General features: G+C 34.3%; 1 long non-coding RNA gene across 1 annotated transcript; it reads left to right on the top strand.

Moving 5' to 3' along the window:
• Nucleotides 1-458: 458 nt before the first annotated feature.
• Nucleotides 459-2,511, top strand: LOC141706354 (uncharacterized). Its single transcript, XR_012568777.1, has 2 exons — nt 459-655; nt 1,741-2,511. It is a non-coding gene; the product is annotated as an uncharacterized LOC141706354 (long non-coding RNA).
• Nucleotides 2,512-19,602: the final 17,091 nt, after the last annotated feature.

The raw sequence follows: 19,602 nt of genomic DNA on the forward strand, positions 1-19,602 counted from the left end.
TATTTAAAGGTGATTTTAATCGAGATTTAATTCCATAAATACTTGGATTATCTCTAAAATCATTTTTATTACTTCATAATTTTATTTATTATTTTGAGGAGTTTATAAAATTTAGAAATTAATATTTTATTGATTATTTATCTTTAAATGATTTTGTGATTTCATTTAATTGTAAAATCAGTATTTAATTTCATAATTCTTCAAAAATTATGAAATTCATATTTTATTAAGTCTGTGATATTTCGAGAATTTTAAAATAATTTCGGAAATTTGTGGGATTTAATTCACCTGCATGTCGGTTCGCTTAATCGTTAAATGCAAGTACTTGTGTGTTTCAAAAATGATTTAAATAATTACAAACATATATTATTGGTGTTGATTATTTTGGGAATTTTGATATTTATGTGCGATTATTTTGATTTGTTTCAACCGCAAAAAGTATCGTTAAAAATTAAAAATGCGGATCAGGCAGCACATTAGTTGTTGGGTTATTTAATAAAACGAAAAAACGGGGGGGGGCAGATTTAATCGGGTTGAACCCGTTTTCTTTTCCCTTTTCCAGTTCATATCTCCTTCTTCAATCCCTAATTTCCCTTGATTCTCTCGGCGATTCTCCCTCTCCTCTCCCCTGTCTTTTCTTCGATTGCCATCTCTAGTAATTTCGGCCATCTGTTCATGATTGTTGTTGTGGTTCCCTTTGATTGTTAAATTACATGCTTGTATATATGACTTCGTATATATCTGTATGTATTCCGGCCGGGGTTCAGTGTTGTCGCCCTTCCCCCCTCGACTTTTCCGGCAGGGTGGTGGTGGTGGCGCGGCCCTCGTTGTCCAAACTATGTCTCTGTTGTTTTTCGTATGTTCTTGCGGGTTACCGCCGGTTCTCCGGCGAGGCGACCCTTTGCAGTGGTTGCACGTGTTTAACACGTGTGTGTGGCGTGTGTGAAAAGTGTAGTGCTGGATTGTGTTGTAATTGTTGTCTGTTGTTTTATTTCGATTAATTCTGAATTAATTCATATTTTTGTAGGAATTATTTGATTGATTCCGTGAAATAAATAAATTTTGTACAAAGATTATAATATTTAATCGATGAAATTCGCGAAGGACGTTCGATGTAATCGAAAACCCGCGAATTTTATCGCCGTCGGCGATGAGCCTCGGCGAGCCGACGGTGGACGGTGATGATTTAATCTGAGTCCTGCGATTTAAAATATAAAATATGAATTAAAAATATAAAACACAAATAATAATTAATAATTGTATTTAATTGTTGTTTGAGAATTTGTGGATTGATATTGTTGGTTGAATCGGTGGATGAGGCTTGTAAATTGGATTTTTGGTGATTGTGTTGTTGATTTGACGTCGAGTTGTTCGATGGGTTAGCCTGATAAATAAAGGAGGTGCTGCCCGATTTTCGGGAAATCAAATTACGGAAATACGGGAGCGTATCCAATAATTATCGGGACACCAAGCGAATATATATTTATAAATACTTTATACGAAACCTGATTATGTGTTATGATGAAATATTTTGCCAAACCAATAACCCTAATTTTGTAAAAGGACAAATATACATATTTTCTGAAAACGAACACCGAACCGACTTTCGAGGACATGAACCCTAATTGATACGTGTATTATAATATAGAGTATGTTACGAGTCGGGTTTTGTTAACGTACGGGTAGACTGTTATCGAGGATAGTCAAGCATATTCGGACGTCTAATTTAGGGTATTTCAGTTCTGTAGGTTCCAGTCGCAATCCCGAGCATCCTGGCCGGTGCCAAAGCTAGCCAGTAATAGTTGTTAAAGCGTATCAAGGCAAGTACCCCTGACCATATCTTTATGGTTCAGTAATATATGAATAGTTGTTGATTTAAATTTACGTACTGGAACAGAACATTTTAAGTTATGTATCCCCTGTATTCAAATTATTTTGTTAACTTGTGTTTTGGGGGAAAGGTAACTTCTGAAAGTACCTATCTCTAAGTTTTGAATAAAATGAAAATATTTTGGAAAGTGTGCAGTGATAAAATTATTTTGAAAAGAGATAGGTAAGTGCTTTGGAAAACTGGATAAAAGTTGATCAGATAATTGGATGAGCGTGCACAAGGGCCCGTAACGGCCAGGAAGATAGCGTAAGAGGCGAAGTGGTTCCGCACCCTATTATAACGAACAACCCAGCGTGACAGGGACCTAGCTAGACTCTGAGTTCCGGAACAAGTTTCATGGGATGGCCAAGATAGTCGTCCTATGGAGATAGCCTGATCAGTTGTCTCACCAGGGATCATCCAATACTTTTATACGGAATAAATGGTTTTGGGTCCCCGTAACGGGACAAATGGTTTTATGGGTCCTGTAATGGAATAGAAGATTTGAAAATGAGAGTAGCATGCTAAAATTGAACTCTGATATTTATACAACACAACTAATGAGATGTTTTATAGAGCATGCTAGCTATTAGTTTTCACCCGTTTTACTTGTTTTTATAAACAGGTTATGATTTATGTTCCTACAATTGTTTATCATAAACTGTTTTGATTATTATTCATATGGTGGTACTGCTGAGCGTTTGATCGCTCACTCTTGCAAATATTTTGTATATTTTCACATAGCAGATGCCTAGGAGATTGTGCTGTCTTGGTAAGGGCCAGTTTCCAGTTCCTCCTGTGTTGAGCTCCTCTGAGTATGTTGTGTCAGACCAGGTGTGGTCTGTGAGTTGCTGTAGAAAGTTAGAAATGTCAGGTTGTTTTAAATAAGTTGGTTTGTAATAAGTATGTGACCTAAATTATAGTTGAACCTGAAAAATATCTTGATAAGGGGTTGTTTATATTGAAATAAAAGTAAGTGGATTGTGTTAGAATTGTAATTAGATATTGTTAGTGATGTCAACTCCTGACCCCGGGGTTGAGGCCGTCACACTAAGTATCAAGAACATCTTAAACATACTCTTACATGGAAAAATAAAGAGCATTAATAAAATTGTTGCCCCAACAGATTCCTAGAGGCTCTTTAAAATCTTAAAAGCCTCTCCTCTCTCATCTCTTTTAAGAGCTAACCACTTTCTCTTAAGTTATATTTTATTATAAAGTAATACAATCATCCACTTTCTTTCTCCACTTTGTATTGTACTCCTATTTAATAAAGATATTCTAATATTGAGATATTATTTAAAGAGTGAATATAAAAAGTGTTGTTGGAGATGAATGCACATTAAGTTGCTAAGAGTCAATATTTTATAATATATTTAAAGAGTGCCTTAGGAGACTATTAAAGATGCTCTAAGGGTGGGGAAGTTTAAGTCATATCATGTGTGTACGCATGTTGTCTAATTTAATTAAGTATAAAACTTGCATGTAACGAGGAGAGACAATAAATCTAAAATGCTAATTTTAACTAATAAGTCAATATTTTATGTTAAGAATAAATCTAAATTTTGCCTGTTAGATTAGTGGCCGAAAATTTAAGTGATCATTTGCAGATTTTATTAGTATTAAGGTTTACAAATTTCAAGGAACGGATTCTCTCTCTAAGACCCCTTCTTAAAATAGAAGGAAATATTACTTAAATCTATAAACATGTAGACAGAGTACTAACATATTCCCTAAATATAAATTAAACAGTCTAAAAATCTCCAAAGTAATTTATTAAATCTCCAAACTGTTCAAACCAATAATATAAATTCCAAAATCTCTGATAAATAATTAAGTCTAAATAATGATGGAAGTCTGATATCCTAATAATGAAATAAAGGGGTAGCTCTCCATCACACAGTCTCAGACCCCCTAAACACATGTTAGAAAAAAAATACGACATGAACCAAACACCCAATACGAATTTGGAATACGCTTTATAAAACAGAAAGTCATAAATGAATATTTCACAATTTATAGAAAAACAATAAATTTAAAAATAAGTATGGCTGAAGCAACAAGGCGTAAAAAAATTTCATACTGAGATAAGAACATATACAAATACATACACCATATAGTACCGTAATGTATGCAACATAATGGATAACGTGTATGGCATATACAACGTCATCGTGAATCAAATCACAAATCAAACTCTGGTTCCACTCTTGTATCCTTAACAAATATCAAATGGCCAAAAGCTCCTCTAAAGAGCTAATAAAAGGATACGTCATAACCAATCACACTGTCACGGAAGTGTCATGCCATTGGTGCCGCAGTTACATGTTTGTAGTACCCCCTACAACTGGTTAACTCGGTATACCCTATATCGCGAAGGGTTCAAATAAAATAATTTGCACAATTTTAAAAATTATTTATGCGAATATATCAAATATTCTAAAAAGATTTGTAACATGAATAATTTCTAAAATCTCTGAAATATATATTCAAATATTCTAAAACAGAATTGAACATTTCATAACAGAATTAAAACAAATATTTTAGTATTTTGAAATAAACTTGAGAGAGATGTTCAAATAATTTGAAATAAAAAGAGATAAGTTTTTAAATACTCTCGGATGAGATTAAGAAAGATACTTCAATATTTTAAAACTTAATTGAGAGAACTAGTTAAATATTTCGGAAAGGAAATGAAAGAAATATTCAAACATTTTAAGAGGCTATGAAAAATTTATTTTCAAAACCACTGAAATAGATTTTTAAATATTTGGAAAAATCTTTTGAAATACTTTTTAAAAGTTAAAAGTGTTGAAACGAATAATAATGAAGCGATCAGAACAGAACTAAAACATATATTTTAATATTTTCGAAACAGATTTAAGACCCGAAATAAAACTGAAAGAAGTATACAAATATTTAAAAAGAGTCATATGAGATTTGTATATTTAAAAAGCTCAGAAATATTTTTGATATTTTAAAAGAGATTTTAAAATAAACTAGCAGCACGAGTTTACATGACTTGCACTAAAATGTACTAAACTACTTTCTAAAGCAACTTTTTCTATTTTCATTTCTAGCTTAGCAAATCTGTGCAATATCTTGCAGGTCTGTGACCATCCTTTGTCCAGTTAATCTAGGCCCTTAATCTTGTATTTTTCCAGCTACTTTGTAGACTTTTCAATCTAATTGATAGATCATTTATTGACTGTTAATCTTAAATATTTAACTTACCTGCATTATGTACTTTGAGATGCATATCGAGATCTCCAGTTTGTTCTATAGAGAAGTGATATCTCGATAAGTATAATGATTTATCAAGATCTCTGATTTCTCTATAGGTATATTTGATTTGTCGAAGTTTCTTAATCTTTACATGTGAAATGACTTGCCGATATGTCTGATATCTCTATATGTAGAAATTATTTGTCGATATCTCTGAGATCTCTATATACATTTTGACTTATCGATACCTCTGAGATCTCTAATGAGAAATTGACTTATCGATATCTCCAATTCTTCACATCTTCATTTTGACTTGTCGATATCTATGAGTTCCCTACATGCAGAAATGACTTGTTGATATCTCCAATTCTCTACATCTTCATTTGACTTGTCGATATCTCTATGACTTCTCTATAAGTCATTTTGGACTTCTAGATAAGCTATTATGGACTTCTTGAATGACTTCTCGATATAACTTGATCTCTGACTTGTCGATATCTTGACTTAAAATATTTTTCATTGAACAGTTTCATTCAACTCCAAGCTTCTACACTTTTCTCTGAGGCATGATCATGGCTTGATCTTCATCCAGAGTTTATTTCTTAGCTTGAATCTGTTCACAGAAAAATACTCCAATCTAATCTTCTAACCTTTTTACAGACTCAAGAGATACAATACAGAATACAAAATTGATTATCAAACAACTAAATCTTAGGGTTGTCATTGTGACTTAGTCTTGTTATTGTATAGGCATGTCTTGCACAACCATCTCCCCCAATTTGTGAGAAGTTTGTTAATCACAAATTCATTCCTGCTAACAAGACTGTCCCTGAGCTAAAATCAATTATATAAAAATTGACAGATTAACAAATATAAATTTATATATTTGAGTAATTACATCAGTTCAAACATTAGGTGAATTTCTCATAGCCTGGTTCCTTCCTAATGAGGTCCTTGAGATTTACTAGCACTTATAGTTCTTCAATTATTTTTGTCCCTCTTAAGGCTTCTACCAGTCTGATCCAATCATCCTGTTTGTAGTTGTTGAGGTAATTTACTCTGAATCTTGAATATCTGCCAATTTGAATGTTCAGGAAATATCCATCATTTGAAATTCTACTCAGCCTCCTTGCCTTGAGTTCATTAGACCTCTGCTCAAACATTTTTATCTCCTTAGCATATTTCCTATCCATTTCCTCCTTTTTAGCCTTCAATCTTGCATGCCTTTCATTTCTTTCTCTTAACCTCTCAGACATCACAACCTTCCACATCCTTGTACTTGTGTCCTTGTCTTTCATCAAGATGATCACTCTCTTCAATTCTGTGGTTGAAAATGTTTCCATTACCTCCCTTCTAAGAAAAATGAAGGAGCCATCCAAGTAGTAGATTCTGACTTCTGACAAAGAGACAACACAGACTTTGACAATTTTTTCAGATAATTGTTGGAAATAGTCATCATCTGTTATGCTCATGTTTAGTGGCAGAAAGTCACTTTGATTAAAATAGTTCCAAATGACACCAACATCAGCTTTTATTTTCTTGGGTTTTCTTCCAACAGTCTTGAAGTAAGTTTTGGTTGGAGACTTGAATGAAGGTAGGTTTGTGATTTTCTTTAGTGTGACATGGCTGGATCTTATAGGTATTTTGAGTAAGGTGTTTGCAGTTTGTTTATACCAGTGTTGTAAAAAGCGCATTAAGCGGACGCTTAAGCGGGGGCTTAAGTAAAATCGGAGGTAAAAGCGCTTGGATTAATACAAAATTGGATATTTAAGCTTTTAGTAAATTTTAAGCGGGTTTAAGTGGCTCTAAGCGGAATTAAGCGGATTTTGACCGGTTAAGCAGGTTTTTACCAATAAATTGGGGGATTAAAAATAATTAGAAAAAGATAAATATTATTTTATAATTTGATATTTTTAAATATTACTTGTATTTTTTAAGTTGATTATGCCTTTGTGAATGATTATTTTATTAGTTTATTATAATACGTGAATGTTATCTATTTATTCAAAAATATATTCATTATTTTTTTTATTATAATCCGATTAATGGTCCGCTTTTAAAACCGCTTAAGCGTTCGCTTCAACACTTAAGCGCTAGCGCTAGAAGGTGACCTCACCGCTTAGGTCCGATTTGCGCTTTTTACAACACTGTTGATGGAGGGAATCAAAGAATTTGTTCAAGCCACTTTTGGTGCTCCTACCTCACAACAACCAATCTCCACTTCAACCAATCTACACATCCAGTCTCTACAGTAACAAGTCTATTCTCTTCAAGCCTCTAATGATTCTCTTATAGCACAGGTCACTGCTCTCACTACTTTAGTGTAGAGTCAACAACAGGACATAAAGTCTCTAGTAAACTCCCACATACACCTACAAATGCAAAAATCTGTCCCTTTGGGAGCTATTATGGGTACTTTAAACATTCAACTTTCTGCTTTGCCTGAAGCTATTAGACCAGAATTTCCAAGTCCTCTACTCCTGCCTGCTACCAAGACTAAGGGGGAGATAAAAGCTAGAATCCAACAATCAAAAGAAGCTGGACAGCAAAAACCACCAAACTCTCACTCTGGCCAAAGATCTACTCAAGTTTAAATTTCTCAAGATGTCAGTAGAGTCAGTGACAACCAGTAAATATTTGAGTTATGTTATAAGTGCGATATATTTATTTATAAATATTCGTATTATAAGGCCGACTATGTGGATTTATTATATATTGTGTATAATTTTGTCTTATGACGTTGCGAATGTTGCTGGAATATTTTTAAGCGTATAGCTTTTGTACGCGAGTAAGATTTTCGTTACGCGATTAAATAAGTAGCGCGATTTGATTAGTTGCTACTACGTGATTATGTAATAATTGAGATTCATGCGATATAGTGATATTTGTATGAGTTGCGAATAGACGGATAAATCATATTCTAATATTGTGGAATAGAGTCAATTTATTTGCAATTGCTTGTGTGATTTTTTTTAATGTGTTAAATTATATTTTTCATGAATTTTTTATTAGTGTGATAATGTTAGAAAAATTCTTTTAATATAAAATTTTGGTTCGAAATTTTTGAAAACAAATTTATTAAACTTCTAAAATCTCATAGTATTTATGGTTTTAATTTTGTGATTTATGGATTTATATTTTAATTACTAAAACACATTATTTTAAATTATACTTTAAAGAATTATTGAATACAAGTGTGCCCTTGCATGCAACCTCCACCCAAATAGAGATCAAGGGTAAGACCGTCCTTTCACCCTCCACTAACTGCATTTGACCGAACAAATGACCAATAAAACCTTGCATGCAAAAGCTTGTTATTAGTGGATGAAGGGTAATATAGTAAACTCAAACTCTACTACCATTTGGTGAGACAAAAACCAAGTAAAGCACTCATTTTCACATCATTTCTTTTCCACCCACACATCACTCCACTCTCTCTTCTCCCTACCCTCTCTCAGCCGAACCTAAACCCTCCCCATCCCTCTCATTTTTCTTCCTCATTTCTTCATTTTCTTAACACCTTTCAACTCATCTAAGCAAGGGACATTTACACCTAGTGTTACATCTTCATTCAAGATTATTTCTTAGTTGCATGTGGTTAAAGCCAAGGGTTTAACTTTGATTCTTATGAATCTAGAGTTGAACTTAATGTGGCTCATAGAACTTGAGCAAGAGATGGTCTTGATGAAGTGTTTTGCTTCCATTTTCAAGCCATAATCTTGGCCTCAAGCATTCGACAATGACTCCCAAGGAGCCGAATGGATTTTTGTTGTTTGTGTGATAATTTTTTTTGTTTTCAAGAAGAAAGAGACTTTGCATGTGACTTTTAAAAGAACTTATGATCTTATAAGATGTATTTTACCAAGTTTCCATCCTTGCATGCCATGATTTTTATGTTAAAAGTTGAAGTTATACTTGCATGTTGTAGAATAAGTAGTATATCAGATAAATGTGCTATGTGATCTAAATTTAAATTTTTATGCAATGCATGCCACGGTTCTTACTCTAAAATACCAGTATTCTATGTGCCTTGATGAGTTATGATCAAATTTTGTAGCCATCAAGTTGATACCATGTGTTTTTGGTTCGAATATTTGTTTAAAATTTTATATATAAAATATGCTCTGATATGCTCTCTGTTTTTATCTCGGTCAATGGCTTTTATGGCTAGGTTTATGCTCGAATTTTACCATAGAATGATAGTTAATAGGTTTGTGTACAATGTAGGATAGATTTATGGGCTTGCATGTTGGTTTTGGTGTTGATATGGGAGTTAAGGTGGAAGGAGGTACATTAGGCACTTTATAGCAGAATTTTTCACCATAAGTATAGGCTGTTTTAGGTGAGTTTTGGTAAGGCCTTGCTAGGCCTGAGTTTACTGGAGTTAGGACTTGAGTTTTACTTGAGTCCAGTGGCTTTGATTCGTTGAAAAACTTGCATTTAGGTAGGTGCACACACACATTTCCGAGAGTAACTCATAACAGGTAGAATTGCGTAAACTTAAATTTTGGTCAACTTTAACCATGCCATAGGCTAGGCCTTCACGGGGCCTTGGCTTAAATAAGTGTAATACATCCTTAGGAATCTTAAAAAACCATTATAATTAAAAATTGAGGGAGAAAAGTGAGTTTTATGTGAGTAAAAACAGAGCAGAGTGTTTGCGAGGGAGGCTGGATAGTGTCAACTTTGGGCAGAGGCCTAGAGAGGCCCAGGTGAGGCCTTGGCCTGAAACCAAGTTTTATAGAAATTTTAGGTCTTAAGAATCCATGGGAATTGGTTTATTTAGAATTCCCCATGTAGAAGTTGAGATTTCGGCCAAGGAGCACAGGACGTTTAAACTGGTGCTAGCAGGAACCCTAGTGTGAGTATTGATTTTTATAAGCCTATAGGAGTGAGGCCTTTGAGTCTCACCAACTTTAGAAGTTATTTTAGAGTATTAACAAACTGTAGGAAGTGAATTGGAGTGAATTCCCAAGATGGAGATACCCCATTTCCACCAAGAAACCCGAGAGCACCTTTCGAGTGGCATTAGGAAGCTTTAGTGGTATTTGTTGTATTTGGGACTTAGAGGAGAAGAGACCGAGTGTTGCACATCATCTTTAGGGTTAAGTTAAGGTCAATAATAGTTCTTTTGTGTTACTTGCTTATGTGCTTAGGTATTTAGGTGATATTATAGTATAAATAACTAGTATTATATGCCATGCCTTTATGTGATTATGTGACTATGTGGATTACTTGAATTGCATGCAATTAAGTTATGTGTATTCTTATAATTATAAGTTTTTGTGTAATAATAGTTATGATAAAGGTTATAGTGAGTCTAGGAGCTTATAGGTGTATGACGTGTAAAGGGTAAATAGTAATGAAGTTAATATAATGTGTAGGTTCCGAAGCGAAGGGGAAGACTCGTGCCGTCAAGATCGAATAATCTTAGAACTATTAGAAGGCAAGTTACTACTTTCTTATGCTTATAATTGTTGGCAAGTTACTTACCTCCTTATGCTTATAATTGTTGCAAGTATACATACTTTTCGTGAATGCTTAGTTGTGATAATCACCATGTCATTAACCAATTCTAATACTACCATATATAACCCTTAACCTTGTTAGTACCTTACCTTCAAAACATTCTTTATCCAGTAAACCGTGAATACTAAACTCTCTACCAAATTCCCTAAAGCGAACCTCATTAGTGAACTTGAATTCTCTTGTTACAATTCCGTTAAAATAATACCAAATCTTTCCCAGCATCCATGTTATAAATCATTAAAAATAAAATGTTTTCTTGACTTAGTGGATTGGACTAGACGCAAGTCCTTTTCACACTTATTGATAGGCTCACATATAGCCTAGGGATCCCATTATATTTGAGAACCCAGCGCGGTTCGGGATTACTTCGCGGTTGATCACCGGCTGTAATCCGTAGCGTCCTTAAATGATTTTGATGATTTGATTTTTATAACATGTTGCCCGATGCCATGATTCCATATGCCATGTTTCGATTACTATGATTCTACCATGCACTTATATTATTACTTCATGTTTCTTATTGTCATTTTTCTCAAGCATCTGTAACCCCTTGATTCATGAACCCGTGATTTTGAGATAATGCATTGTACAATAGAACTGTTAGTACTTGTTGAGCGTATTAGCTCATTTTCTTGTATTTAACCCTGTTCTACAGCTAGCAATCATGGTTCGTACCAAGCAGACCGCCCGTAAGTCAACCGATAGGCAGGGTGAAGACCATTTGAGGGCGCAGGTAAAATATATATAGGCAATATCCGCCAGCATGTGATTGTGGTATTAGTTAGAAGGGCTGTTCCAAACTCTGAACTTGTAAAGATCTCGGGATTGCTATTATTTTGGTCAGGTCTATAATCGTATTATTATTATCTTTTAGAATTATAAGCTTGTAATATAATTATGGTTCGAATTTATTTAGTGTTTGTGTGTGTTAGGTTTGGGGTATGACAGGTTTGGTATCAGAGCCTAGGTTTAGAGTCCCTGAACAGCCCAATTAGGACTATAGGAAGTATGAGTATATAATATAATATCGGGAGTACTAATGCGCGATATTCGAGTAAACCGTATTAACCTTTGTGTATATATATATATATATTACTTGGAAGCAACGTGCGCACTCATCATCTTCGAATCCGCCGAGCGACACAATTGCTTTTGCTGTCTATGCTGACTTAAGGATGCATCATGACTTTCTCTAAGGAAAGTATGCCAGACTGATGGAACGTCTTGAAGAGCTCTATGCAAGTAAGTAAGAGATGAAGGGTTTTTAGCACATAAACACAACGAAAACGTAAATTAAATCTTAAAAAAAACCGAAACCCTCCGCAGGATCCATGCGAAAAATAATATTTAATTCGTAGTTCAGTATGTTTATCTTAAGAAGCTTTACGTTAATGGAAAGATGGAGGTCTTTAATAGCGATCCAAGAACGATGAACGGAAATCCCTAGCAGCTGCTCCTCAAGTGTGAAATACTCCACTGGTATCCACCAAGAGTACAATGTGATGGAGGAGGACGAGGTTGAGAGAATTAGTTGTCTCCCTCTTGTTCCACTTTAGAATTAGGGTTAATTATTTGGGTTGAGGCAAATAGGGTTTATAATAGTATATTTATAGGCAAAATTTTCAGCTGAAAATTTTCCATAAAATATTATTATTATTAACCCTTTAATTGATTATTCTTATTAACCAATTAACTAATAATTAAAACACCTTTTAATCATTAATCCGTTTTCTAAACACTTTAGAAAAATAATTCTCTCACTTGATTTAATTTCCAAAATTAAATTCTTAATTAATAATATTAAGAATTAATTAAATCTCATTTAATCAATTATTAAATCTGCTAATTAATTATTTATTTCACAAATAAATAATTAGCAGCCATTATTAATTAATCCCTCCACCATTAAATCATTATCTTTTATGTTGTGATCCTGTAGGTTCAATATTAAGCCGGTAGTAGAAATAAATAATAATAAAACTATTTTATCATTATTTATATAAATTCTCAAATTCATTAAATATGATTAATTAATAAATTAATCATATTTATTCTACATCGTGAGGGATACTTCTCAGCATATCGTGACTATCCGGATAATACGAATTCACGGCTTAGAATACCAAGAACCTATTTAGTGAGTAGTTACCGTACAATCAATTCCTTCTACCTTGCAATGTCACGATTAAATACAAGTCATGGAACTTGTGTTAAGCCTATCTTATTTAATCATTTGCTTTCCCATTCACTATGCTTAGTTCTATTTAATGTAACTTAGAAACTCCTTTCTAATTTCATTCACTCTAGCCAGAGATTCCTGGACTAGCATAAGTGGATCAGCATTGAACATTCTCTTCCTTCACTGGAAGGGGTAGATCCTTTATTGATCATACACTATCTTCGTGTACAAATTCCTATACCCAGTAGAGCCCTTATAATTGTCCCTGGAGACTAAGAACTAAACCAAAGCATAGTTCAGTGTACACAAGATGACTATGATGACCTCAAGTCTAAGGATACTTGTACAACTATCACTATGTGAACAACTGCTGACACGTGAGTGAACTCCATCAGTTGTTCAGCTGTGTGAGTCATGTTCAGTGAACTTATTATATAATAAGCACCTACATACTAGCTATAGTGTCACCACATAAATATCTATGAGAACAGACATCCTTCATAATGAAGCAAGCGTAGTATGTACCGATCTTTGCGGATTACTAATTACCAGTTAGTAGTCCTACGACCAGAAAATATTAAAGTTTAGAGTTATCATCTTTTAGGTCTCATTATTATGATCTCATCATAATCCATAAAAAACTTTACTCTAAACTATGGTATATCTTTTTAAACACTTAAATAGATAAAGCCCGCAATAAAACCAAAACAAGTCTTTTATTAATATCAATGAAATCAAAACAGATTACATAAAAGTTATTCCTAAATCATTATACATGATTGGACTTAGGCCACATCTCTTTCAATCTCCCACTTGTACTAAACCAATCACTCTGGTATGTAATACCCATCTTGTCTTTATGACGATCAAAGTGACTTTGAGAAAGTGGCTTTGTGAGTGGGTCTGCTACGTTGTTATGTGTGTCAACTCTCTTGACGTCTCCTCTTTCAATACAATACAAGAAATGTTACCGCATTCCCACTAACCTTTTTGTAGACATATGGTTCATCTATGTTTTTGATAAAACCAAACTCTTTGATTGTCTCATCAAAATGGATGTTCCATCTACGAGAAGCTTGCTTTAAACCATATATGATTCACAGCAGCTTACACACTAGGTGTTCATTTCCCTTGGAAAGAAAACCCTCTGGTTGTGTCATATACACTTCCTCTTCAAGTTTCCCATTGAGGAAGGCCGTTTTCACGTCCATTTATCAGATCTCATAGTCGTAGTAAGCAGCAATCGCAAGCAAAATCCGAATTGATTTTAACAGGGCTACAGGCAAAAAAGTTTCATCAAAGTCAATCCCTTGCCTTTGTCTGAATCCTTTTGCCACGAGCCTGGCCTTATAGGTCTCCACCTGCCCATCTGTTCCAATCTTTATTTTGTATACCCACTTGCACCCAATAGGCTTAACACCTGCAGGCACCTCAACCAGAGTCCATACTTGGTTGGTATACATAGATTCCATTTCGGATTTCATGGCACTATGCCATTTCTCTGAGTCAACACTACTCATAGCCTCATTATAGGTCACAGGGTCGTCATCATCAATGATTGACAACTCATTGTCATTCTCAATAACAAAGCTATAATACCTCTCAGGTTGGCGAGACACTCTCCCTGACCTACGAATGGGCTGTTCCACAGAAGGTTGTTCAGTCTGAACAGGTGTTTCCACTTGATCCGTAGTAGTTTGTGCTTCTTGAACTTCATCAAGTTCAATTTTGCTCCCACTATTTCCTTCAAGGATAAACTTCTTTTCCAAGAAGGTAGCATGTCTGGAGACAAACACCCGATGATCGGTGTAAAAGTAATACCCTAAAGTCTCTTTAGGATATCCCACAAAATTACATTTTACAGATCAAGATTCCAGCTTATCTGGGTCAACTTTCTTGACATAAGCTGGACATCCCCAAATCTTAACGTGTTTAAGACTCGGTTTCCTTTCTTTCCATATCTCATACGGAGTTTGAGGAACAGATTTGGAAGGCACCTTATTCAGTAAATATGCTGAGGTTTCCAATGCATAACCCCACAGGAATATTGGAAGATTCGCATAGCTCATCATGGACCGAACCATGTCTAACAAAGTTCGATTTCTCCTTTCAGATACCCCATTCAACTGTGGAGTATATGGAGGAGTCCACTGGGAGACTATACCATTTTCTTTGAGATAAGCTAGATGCTCTTCATTCAAGTATTCACCACCTCGATCTGATCGAAGAGTTATAATACTATGTTTGGTTTGTTTCTCCACTTCATACTTATATTCTTTGAACTTTTCAAAGGCTTAAGACTTGTGTTTCATCAAATACACATATCTGAATCTAGATCGATCATCTATGAAAGCAATGAAGTATGAAAATCCACCCATGGATTGCGTAGACATTGGTCCACATACATCTGTGTGTACCAATCCTAGCAAATCTGCAGCCCTCTCTCCATGTCCATTAAATGGAGATTTGGTCATTTTACCCAATAGACAAGACTTGCATGTAGGATATGATTCAAAATCAAAGGGGTCAAGTAACCCTTCCTTATGCAATGTCCGCAGTCTATTTTCACTAATATGACCAAGTCCGCAGTGCCACAAGAAAGTGAGATTTTCATCATCCCTTTTTCTTTTATTAGTATGTTCAATTTGTAGTAAATTATGCTCTACGTCACATACATACAGACCATTGTTTAAAATACCACTTCCATAAAGAACGTTATCTCTAAGAATTGAACATTTATTATTCTGAATAACAAACAAAAATCCAGCCAAGTCTAACATGGAATAGAAATAATATTCCTCACAATCGAGGGAATAAAATAACAATTATTTAGAACAATAGTCTTGCCCGTAGGCATATGTAAATGAAATGATCCTACAGCTTCAGCAGCAACTCTTGCTCCATTTCCCATCAGTAGAATCACCTCCTCTTCTTCAAGAGTCCTACTTCTCCTTAGTCCCTGCAATGAATGGCAAATATGAGAACCACAGGCGGTATCTAATACCCAAGTAGAAATTTGACTTAGTGACATATTAACTTCGATCATGAACATACCTGAATCAGAAGTGGTAGTCTCACTACCCTTCTTCTTCTTCTTCAATTCTGTAAGGTAAACCTTGCAGTTCCTCTTCCAGTGCCCCACTTTGTTACAGTGAAAGCAAACAACTTTGCTCTTGGGGTCTTCAGCTTTTGGTGGAACCGGCTTTTTCTCACCTACTTTCTTCTTCTTGGAAGGGTTCTTCTTCCTTTTCTTAGGATTGGAACCTTCACCAATTAGAAGAACAGAACTCTTCTTAGGGGGGAAATTCGATTCCGCAGTCTTCAACATGTTGTGGAGTTCAGGCAGGCTGACATCCAGCTTATTCATGTGAAAGTTCATAACAAACTGCGAGAACGAACTCGGAAGTGATTGCAAGACCAAGTCTTGGCTCAGCTCCCCATCCATGGCAAAACCAAGTTGTCCAAGACGTTCAATCAAATTGATCATCTTAAGTACATGGTCCTTCACAGATGATCCATCAGACATCCTACAACCGAACAGTTCCTTCGATATCTCATATCAAGCTGTCCTCCCTGCCACATCATACAACTCTTGTAGATGCATAAGGATAGTGTGAGCATCCATATGCTCATGTTGCTTCTGTAGCTCAATGTTCATGGAAGGTAGCATGATGCATTGAATAACATTTGCATCATCTATCCATTTACGATACACAACATGTTCATCATTATGTGCATCGCTAGCAGGTTCAGTAGGCTTAGGTGAGTCAAGCACATATTCCAGCTTCTCAACCCTGAGAACAATTCTCAAGTTTCGAAGCCAGTCAGCAAAATTAGGACCAGTCAACTTGTGAGCATCTAGTATACTCCGGAGTGATAGTGCAGAAGATATAACGAATATAGTAAATCTGTAAATGATGAACACATAACAACACTTAGCAAATATTCAATTTCATTTCAAGAGACTATATGAATCGGGTCTTTATTCATAAGTGGCTCCCACTAGTTTATCTAATTTATACAACCCCTAAGTGAAAATTAAGCATTCATAATGCTAGTGGGAATAGGGATCCTACATTCCATCACACAACTTCGGCTGTAGCACGAAACGTCATGTGATGTTCAATAGGCAGACAACTCTTGTCAATTACATCTTATATTATTCCCTAATAAAAATTTAGCCTCTTGAATAATTGAGTCACGGCTGTAGCACGACAAACTCAATATTCTAAGTCAAGTCTAACCCAACATTTCGTACAATTGAATCAGTCTCCAACGGCCCACGGCTGTAGCACGTAACGACCTTTAGATTCTAATTCAATGTACACATCTCTATGTAATAGACAAGTATTTCTTATTTCGAAATCAAAGCCCTCGGCTGTAGCACGAAACGACAATGATTCAAAAATAAGAACTACTTTCTACCATTTTGGAAGGCTTTGACAGACACAAGCCCGTTGTGTCATTGGCCAATTACTACTTGATATTATTTAATTTTATAGGGATTATATTATGTTACAATCATAATCATATTATAAAGAGATTCTTCCTTTTAAATTAAATATTTCAAATTAATAATCGATAATCAGATGATTCCCAGATCGGGGGGAGCATTGTCAAGAGGCGTCACTTAATACCCCTTTCTTACAGATAGAAATCTGCTTTTGACAGAATCATCCTTTCTCTCAATATTGAAAATTCATATTTAATTACGTGTTTCATAAACACAAGAATCTCATGATTGTATTCATAATATTATTGTTAAGGCAAGAAACGATTTCTATTCTAGATTTTCTAGAGCACGCCTTATATTGATTTAAGTTCACCTAAATCTATCATCGCATGGTAAACATAGGCATATATCTCATATATAAAATTAAATAAACAAGTAAATGTAAAGTGAAATAAAGTAAATGTGTTTGGTTATGACCCCATCCTAGGTGATCTTTATCAAGCTCATGATAAAGATCAAGGTCAATCTAATATGGTGATGGAAATAAATACAACTACTTATTACATAAGTCTTCTTCTTTGTTTAGACTTCTTGTATGCCTCGTCTTCTTCTTTGTATCACCTCCATTGGATAGCCTTGTTGAGTATTCAATTACATCACATGATTGAAAGTAAAACTAATCTAATGAACTTACAAGAATAACTTGAGTTACATTCGAGATTTATGATTACAAAGATTGACGACATGCAAGTCGTATTTAAAACCAAAACCATTACACTAAGGTCGAAAGGCCATAACCATCCACCATGCTCATACAACACATAAAAGCATGTTAAAACACATAATCGGATCTTAACATATCATATTATCCATGATCTAATCATAAAAACAAATATGACAAAAATCAGAAAAATCAGAATCAAATCAGAAAAACAAGAATCACTGTTTACGGAGCTATCAGTTTTGTTCAGACATAAATCATGTATATATCAGTATATATACAGATTACATAATCATCTTATGATTATACAACTCACATAAATATCATATAGTCAAAACCACACATATATAAGCATATTATATCAACATCAAATCATGGCGAATCACGTACATGCTCATATATCGAAAACAGTTAAACACATAATCGAATTAAAAACTTTTCACAAGTAGCTCTGATGCCATTGAAGGGTTTTTAGCACATAAACGCAAAGAAAACGTAAATTTAAATCTTAAAAAAAACCGAAACCCTCCGCAGGATCCATGCGAAAAATAATATTTAATTCGTAGTTCAGTATGTTTACCTTAAGAAGCTTTACGTTAATGGAAAGATGGAGGTCTTTAATAGCGATCCAAGAACGATGAACGGAAATCCCTAGCAGCTGCTCCTCAAGTGTGAAGCACTCCACCGGTATCCACCAAGAGTATAATGTGATGGAGGAGGAAGAGGTTGAGAGAATTAGTTGCCTCCCTCTTGTTCTACTTTAGAATTAGGGTTAATTATTTGGGTTGAGGCAAATAGGGTTTATAATAGTATATTTATAGGCAAAATTTTCAGCTGAAAATTTTCCATAAAATATTATTATTATTAACCCTTTAATTGATTATTCTTATTAACCAATTAACTAATAATTAAAACACCTTTTAATCATTAATCCCTTTACTAAATATTTTAGAAAAATAATTCTCTCACTTGATTTAATTTCCAAAATTAAATTCTTAATTAATAATATTAAGAATTAATTAAATCTCATTTAATTAATTATTAAATCTGCTAATTAATTATTTATTTCACAAATAAATAATTACCAGCCATTATTAATTAATTCCTCCACCATTAAATCATTATCTTTTATGGTGTGACCCTGTAGGTTCAATATTAAGCCGGTAGTAGAAATAAATAATAATAAAACTATTTTATCATTATTTATATAAATTTTCTAATTCATTAAATATGATTAATTAATAAATTAATCATATTTATTCTACATCGTGAGGGATACTTCTCAGCATATCGCGACTATCGGGATAATACGAATTCACTGCTTAGAATACCAAGAACCTATTTAGTGAGTAGTTACCGTACAATCAATTCCTTCTACCCTGCAATGTCATGATTAAATACAAGGCATGGAACTTGTGTCAAGCCTATCTTATTTAATCATTTGCTTTCCCATTCACTATGCTTAGTTCTATTTAATGTAAATTAGAAACTCCTTTCTAATTTCATTCACTCTGGCCAGAGATGCCTGAACTAGCATAAGTGGATCAGCATTGAACATTCTCTTCCTTCACTGGAAGGGGTAGATCCTTTATTGATCATACACTATCTTCGTGTACAAATTCCTA

This window comes from Apium graveolens, chromosome 2, assembly GCF_009905375.1.
Source record: "Apium graveolens cultivar Ventura chromosome 2, ASM990537v1, whole genome shotgun sequence".
Taxonomy (NCBI): Eukaryota; Viridiplantae; Streptophyta; class Magnoliopsida; order Apiales; family Apiaceae; genus Apium; species Apium graveolens.